This window comes from Rhipicephalus microplus, unplaced genomic scaffold, assembly GCF_043290135.1.
Source record: "Rhipicephalus microplus isolate Deutch F79 unplaced genomic scaffold, USDA_Rmic scaffold_59, whole genome shotgun sequence".
NCBI classification, from domain to species: Eukaryota; Metazoa; Arthropoda; class Arachnida; order Ixodida; family Ixodidae; genus Rhipicephalus; species Rhipicephalus microplus.
The window spans coordinates 763,954-771,592 of NW_027464632.1; the positions used below are offsets into that span (position 1 = coordinate 763,954).

Below are 7,639 nucleotides of genomic sequence, written 5' to 3' on the forward strand. Positions count from 1 at the left end.
AAAAAAAAGCGCCGCACCACCACCGGGTGACCTCGAACCTCAAACCTTTCGGTTAACAGCCGATCGCGCTAGCCAATTGCGCCACGGAGACAGTCCTGCTCCCCTCTCACCACCATCAGAACATATCTTCAGAGCAATCAGCCCATAGAAAAAAAGCCCGCACTACCACCGGGTGGGCTCGAACCTCCAACCTTTCGGTTAACGGCCGAACGTGCTAGCCAATTGCGCCACAGAGATTGTCGTGCTAATCTCACCACCGTCAGAACCTTTCTCCAAAGCTATCAGCGCAAAGAAAAAAAAGCGCCCCACCACCACCGGGTGGGCTCGAAACTCCACTTTTTCGGTTGACAGCCGAACGTGCTAGCCAATTGCGCCACGGAAATAGTCGTGCTCCAATCTCACCACCGTCAGAACATTTTTCCAAAGCTATCAGCGCAAAGAAAAAAAGCGCCCCACCACCCCCGGGTGGGCTCGAACCTCCAACCTTTCGGTGAACAGCCGATCGCGCTAGCCAATTGAGCCACGGAGACAGTCGTGCTCCACTCTCACCACCGTCAGAACATATGTTCAGTGCTATCAGCTCAAAGAAATAAAAGCGCCGCACCACCACCGGGTGGGCTTGAGCCTCCAACCTTTCGGTTAACAGCCGATCGCGCTAGCCAATTGTGCCACGGAGACAGTCCTGCTCCACTCTCACCACCATCAGAACATATCTTCAAAGCTATCAGCCCAAACAAAAAAAAATCGCCGCACCGCCACCGGGTGGGCTCGAACCTCCAACCTTTCGGTTAAGAGCCGATCGCTCTAGCTAATTGCGCCACGGAGACAGTCCTGCTCCACTCTCACTACCATCAGAACATATCTTCAAAGCTATCAGCCTAAAGAAAAAAAAGCAACACCCCACTCCCGGGAGGGCTCGAACCTCCAACCTTTCAGTTAACAGCCGATCGCGCTAGCCAATTGCGCCACGGAGACAGTCGTGCTCCAATCTCACCACCGTCAGAACATGTCTCCAAAGCTATTAGCACAAAGAAAAAAGCAATACACCACTCCCGGGAGGGCTCGAACCACCAACATTTCGGTTAACAGCCGATCGCGCTAGCAAATTGCGCCACGGAGACAGTCGTGCTCCACTCTCACCACCGTCAGAACATTTCTCCAAAGCTATCAGCGCAAAGAAAAAAAAGCGCCCCACCACCACCGGGTGGGCTCGAACGTCCAACCTTTCGGTTAACGGCCGAACGTGCTAGCCAATTGCGCCACGGAGATTGTCGTGCTAATCTCACCACCGTCAGAACCTTTCTCCAAAGCTATCAGCGCAAAGAAAAAAAGCGCCCCACCACCACCGGGTGGGCTCGAAACTCCAATTTTTCGGTTGACAGCCGAACGTGCTAGCCTATTGCGCCACGGAGATAGTCGTGCTCCAATCTCACCACCGTGAGAACATTTTTCCAAAGCTATCAACATAAAGAAAAAAAAGCGCCCCACCACCCCCGGGTGGGCTTGAACCTCCAACTTTTCGGTTAATAGCCAACCGCGCTGGCCAATTGCGCCACGGAGACAGTCCTGCTCCACTGTCGCCACCATCAGAAAATATCTTCAAAGCTATCAGCCTAAAGAAAAAAAAGTGCCGCGCCACTACCGGGTGGGCTGGAAACTCCAAGCTTTCGGTTAACAGCCGATCGCGCTAGCCAATTGCGCCACGGAGACAGTCCTGCTCCACTCTCACCACCATCAGAACATATCTTCAAAGCTATCAGCCCAAAGAAAAAAAAGCGCCGCACCACCACCGGGTGGGCTCGAACCTCCAACCTTTCAGTTAAAAGCCGATCGCGCTAGCCAATTGCGCTACGGAGACAGTCGTGCTCCAATCTCACCACCGTCAGAACTTATCTTCAAAGCTATCAGCCCAATGAAAAAAAAGCGCCGCACCGCCACCGGGAGGGCTCGAACCTCCAACCTTTCAGTTAACAGCCGATCGCGCTAGCCATTTTCGCCATGGAGACAGTCGTGCTCCAATCTCACCACCGTCAGAACATGTCTCCAAAGCTATCAGCGCAAAGAAAAAAGCAACACACCACTCCGGGGAGGGCTCGAACCACCAACCTTTCGGTTAACAGCCGATCGCGCTAGCAAATTGTGCCACGGAGACAGTCGTGCTCCACTCTTACCACCGTCAGAACATTTCTTCAGAGCTATCAGGCAAAAGAAAAAGAAGCACCGCACCACCACCGAGTGGGCTCGAACCTCCAAACTTTCGGTCAACAGCAGATCGCGTTAGCCAATTGCGCGACGGAGACAGTCGTGCTCCACTTTCACCACCATCAAAACATATCTTCAAAGCTATCAGCCCAAAGCAAAAAGAGCGCCGCACTATCCCCGGATGGGCTCGAACCTCCAACCTTTCGATTAACAGCCGATCGCGCTAGCCAATTGCGCCACGGAGACAGTCGTGCTTCACTCTCACCACCATCAGAGCATATCTTCAAAGCTATCAGCGCAATGAAAAAAGCAACACAACACTCCCGGGAGGGCTCGAAACTCCAATTTTTCGGTTATCAACCGAACGTGGTAGCCAATTGCGCCACGGAGACAGTCGTGCTCCACTCTCACCACCGTCAGAACATTTCTTCAGAGCTATCAGCCCAAAGAAAAAAAAGCGCCGCACCGCCACCGGGTGGGCTCGAACCTCCAACCTTTCGGTTAACAGCCGATCGCTCTAGCCAATTGCGCCACGGAGACAGTCCTGCTCCACTCTCACCACCATCAGAACATATCTTCAAAGCTATCAGCCTAAAGAAAAAAAAGCGCCGCACCACTACCGGGTGGGCTCGAAACTCCAAGCTTTAGATTAACAGCCGATCGCAATCGCCAATTGCGCCACGGAGACAGTCCTGCTCCACTCTCACCACCATCAGAACATATCTTCAAAGCTATAAGCCTAAAGAAAAAAAAATCGCCGCACCGCCACCGGGTGGGCTCGAACCTCCAACCTTTCGGTTAACAGCCGATCGCTCTAGCCAATTGCGCCACGGAGACAGTCCTGCTCCACTCTCACTACCATCAGAACATATCTTCAAAGCTACCAGCCTAAAGAAAAAAAAGCAACACCCCACTCCCGGGAGGGCTCGAACCTCCAACCTTTCGGTTAACAGCCGATCGCTCTAGCCAATTGCGCCACGGAGACAGTCCTGCTCTACTCTCACCACCATCAGAACATATCTTCAAAGCTATCAGCCTAAAGAAAAAAAAGCAACACACCACTCCCGGGAGGGCTCGAACCTCCAACCTTTCAGTTAACAGCCGATCGCGCTAGCCATTTTCGCCATGGAGACAGTCGTGCTCCAATCTCACCACCGTCAGAACAAAGTCTCCAAAGCTATCAGCGCAAAGAAAAAAGCAACACACCACTCCAGGGAGGGCTCGAACCACCAACGTTTCGGTTAACAGCCGATCGCGCTAGCAAATTGTGCCACGGAGACAGTCGTGCTCCACTCTTACCACCGTCAGAACATTTCTTCAGAGCAATCAGCCAAAAGAAAAAGAAGCACCGCACCACCACCGAGTGGGCTCGAACCTCCAACCTTTCGGTCAACAGCAGATCGCGTTAGCCAATTGCGCGACGGAGACAGTCGTGCTCCACTCTCAACACCATCAGAACATATCTTCAAATCTATCAGCAAAAAGAAAAAAAGCGACACACCGTCCCCGGGTGGGCTCAAACCTCCAACCTCTCGGTTAACAGCCGATCGCGCTAGCCAATTGCGCCACGGAGACAGTCCTGCTCCACTTTCACCACCATGAAAACATATCTTCAAAGCTATCAGCCCAAAGCAAAAAGAGCGCCGCACTATCCCCGGATGGGCTCGAACCTCCAACCTTTCGATTAACAGCCGATCACGCTAGCCAATTGCGCCACGGAGACAGTCGTGCTTCACTCTCACCACCATCAGAACATATCTTCAAAGCTATCAGCGCAATGAAAAAAGCAACACACCACTCCCGGGAGGGCTCGAAACTCCAATTTTTCGGTTATCAACCGAACGTGGTAGCCAATTGCGCCACGGAGACAGTCGTGCTCCACTCTCACCACCGTCAGAACATTTCTTCAGAGCTATCAGCCCAAAGAAAAAAAAGCGCCGCACCCCCACCGGGTGGGCTCGAACCTCCAACCTTTCGGTTAACAGCCGATCGCTCTAGCCAATTGCGCCACGGAGACAGCCCTGCTCCACTCTCACCACCATCAGAACATATCTTCAAAGCTATCAGCCTAAAGAAAAAAAAGCGCCGCACCACTACCGGGTGGGCTCGAAACTCCAAGCTTTAGATTAACAGCCGATCGCGATCGCCAATTGCGCCACGGAGACAGTCCTGCTCCACTCTCACCTCCATCAGAACATATCTTCAAAGCTATAAGCCTAAAGAAAAATAAGCGCCGCACCACTACCGGGTGGGCTCGAAACTCCAAGCTTTCGGTTAACAGCCGATCACGCAAGCCAATTGCGCCACCAAGACAGTCCTGCTCCCCTCTCACCACCATCAGAACATATCTTCAAACCTATCAGCCCAAAGAAAAAAAAGCGCCGCACCACCACCGGGTGGGCTCGAACCTCCACCCTTTCAGTTACCAGCCGATCGCGCTAGCCAATTGCGCTACAGAGACAGTCGTGCTCCAATCTCACCACCGTCAGAACTTATCTTCAAAGCTATCAGCCCAAAGAGAAAAAAGCGCCGCACCGCCACCGGGTGGGCTCGAACCTCCAACCTTTCGGTTAAGAGCCGATCGCGCTAGCCAATTGCGCCACAAAGTCAGTCGTGCTCCACTCTCACCACCGTCAGAACATTTCTTCAGAGCTATAAGCCTAAAGAAAAAAAAAGCGCCGCACCACTACCGGGTGGGCTCGAAACTCCAAGCTTTCGGTTAATAGCCGATCGCTCTAGCCATTGCGCCACGGAGACAGTCCTGCTCCACTCTCACCACCATCAGAACATATCTTCAAAGGTATCAGCATAAAGAAAAAAAACAACACACCACTCCCGGGAGGGCTCGAACCTCCAACCTTTCAGTTAACAGCCGAGCGCGCTAGCCAATAGCGCCACGGAGACAGTTGTGCTCCAATCTCACCACCGTCAGAACATATCTTCAAAGTTATCAGCCCAAAGAAAAAAAGCGCCGCACCGCCACCGGGTGGGCTCGAACCTCCAACCTTTCGGTTAACAGCCGATCGCTCTAGCCAATTGCGCCACGGAGACAGTCCTGCTCCCCTCTCACCACCATCAGAACATATCTTCAAAGCTATCAGACTAAAAAAAAAAGAAGCAACACACCACTCCCAGGAGGGCTCGAACCTCCAACCTTTCAGTTAACAGCCGATAACGCTTGCCAATTGCGCCACGGAGACAGTCGTGCTCCAATCTCACCACCGTCAGAACATGTCTCCAAAGCTATTAGCGCAAAGAAAAAAGCTACACACCACTCCCGGGAGGGCTCCAACCACCAACATTTTGGTTAACAGCCGATCGCGCTAGCAAATTGCGCCATGGAGACAGTCGTGCTCCACTCTCACCACCGTCAGAACATTTCTCCAAAGCTATCAGCGCAAAGAAAAAAAAGCGCCCCACCACCACCGGGTGGAATCGAAGCTCCAACCTTTCGGTGAACAGCAGATCGCGCTAGCCAATGCGCCACGGAGACAGTCGTGCTCCACTCTCACCACCGTCAGAACATTTCTTCAGAGCTATCAGCCAGAAGAAAAAGAAGCGCCGCACCACCATAGGGTGGGCTGGAACCTCCAACCTTTCGGTCAACAGCAGATCGCGCTAGCCAATTGCGCCACGGAGACAGTCGGGCTCCAGCCTCACCACCATCAGAACATATTTTCAAAGCTATCAGCGCAAAGAAAAACGCGACACACCACTCCCGGGAGGGCTCGAAACTCCAATTTTTTGGTTAACAGACGGATGTGCTAGCCAATTGCGCCAAGGAGACAGTCGTGCTCCAATCTCACCACCGCGAGAACCATTCTCCAAAGCTATCAGTGCAAAGAAAAAAAAGCGCCGCACCACAACCGGGTGGGCTCGAAACTCCAAAGTTTCGGTTAACAGCCAAACGTGCTAGCCAATTGCGCCACGGAGACAGTCGTGCTCCACTCTCACCACCGTCAGAACATTTCTTCAGAGCTATCCGCCCAAAGAAAAAAAAGCGCCCCACCCCCACCTGGTGGGCTCGAAACTCCAATTTTTCGGTTGACAGCCGAACGTGCTAGCCAATTGCGCCAAGGAGACAGTCGTGCTCCAATCTCACCACCGCGAGAACCATTCTCCAAAGCTATCAGTGCAAAGAAAAAAAAGCGCCGCACCACCACCGGGTGGGCTCGAAACTCCAAAGTTTCGGTTAACAGCAAAACGTGCTAGCCAATTGCGCCACGGAGACAGTCGTGCTCCACTCTCACCACCGTCAGAACATTTCTTCAGAGCTATCCGCCCAAAAAAAAAAAGCGCCCCACCCCCACCTGGTGGGCTCGAACCTCCAACCTTTCGGTGAACAGCCGATCGCGCTAGCCAATTGCGCCACGGAGACAGTCGTGCTCCACTCTTACCACCGTCAGAACATTTCTTCAGAGCTATCAGCCAAAAGAAAAAGAAGCACCGCACCACCACCGAGTGGGCTCGAACCTCCAACCTTTCGGTCAACAGCAGATCGCGTTAGCCAATTGCGCGACGGAGACAGTCGTGCTCCACTCTCAACACCATCAGAACATATCTTCAAATCTATCAGCAAAAAGAAAAAAAGCGACACTCCGTCCCCGGGTGGGCTCAAACCTCCAATCTGTCGGTTAACAGCCGATCGCGCTAGCCAATTGCGCCACGGAGACAGTCCTGCTCCACTTTCACCACCATCAAAACATATCTTCAAAGCTATCAGCCCAAAGCAAAAAGAGCGCCGCACTATCCCCGGATGGGCTCGAACCTCCAACCTTTCGATTAACAGCCGATCGCGCTAGCCAATTGCGCCACGGAGACAGTCGTGCTCCACTCTCACCACCGTCAGAACATTTCTTCAGAGCTATCAGCCCAAAGAGAAAAAAGCGCCGCACCACTACCGGGTGGGCTCGAAACTCCAAGCTTTAGATTAACAGCCGATCGCGATCGCCAATTGCGCCACGGAGACAGTCCTGCTCCACTCTCACCACCATCAGAACATATCTTCAAAGCTATAAGCCTAAAGAAAAATAAGCGCCGCACCACTACCGGGTGGGCTCGAAACTCCAAGCTTTCGGTTAACAGCCGATCACGCAAGCCAATTGCGCCACAAAGACAGTCCTGCTCCCCTCTCACCACCATCAGAACATATCTTCAAACCTATCAGCCCAAAGAAAAAAAAGCGCCGCATCACCACCGGGTGGGCTCGAACCTCCAACCTTTCAGTTACCAGCCGATCGCGCTAGCCAATTGCGCTACAGAGACAGTCGTGCTCCAATCTCACCACCGTCAGAACTTATATTCAAAGCTATCAGCCCAAAGAGAAAAAAGCGCCGCACCGCCACTGGGTGGGCTCGAACCTCCAACCTTTCGGTTAAGAGCCGATCGCGCTAGCCAATTGCGCCACAAAGTCAGTCGTGCTCCACTCTCACCACCG

General features: G+C 52.8%; 1 non-coding gene across 1 annotated transcript; it reads right to left on the reverse strand.

Moving 5' to 3' along the window:
- Positions 1-3,703: 3,703 nt before the first annotated feature.
- On the reverse strand, positions 3,704-3,777 carry TRNAN-GUU (transfer RNA asparagine (anticodon GUU)). The gene has a single exon. It is a non-coding gene; the product is annotated as a tRNA-Asn (tRNA).
- Between the last annotated feature and the right edge of the window lie 3,862 nt (positions 3,778-7,639).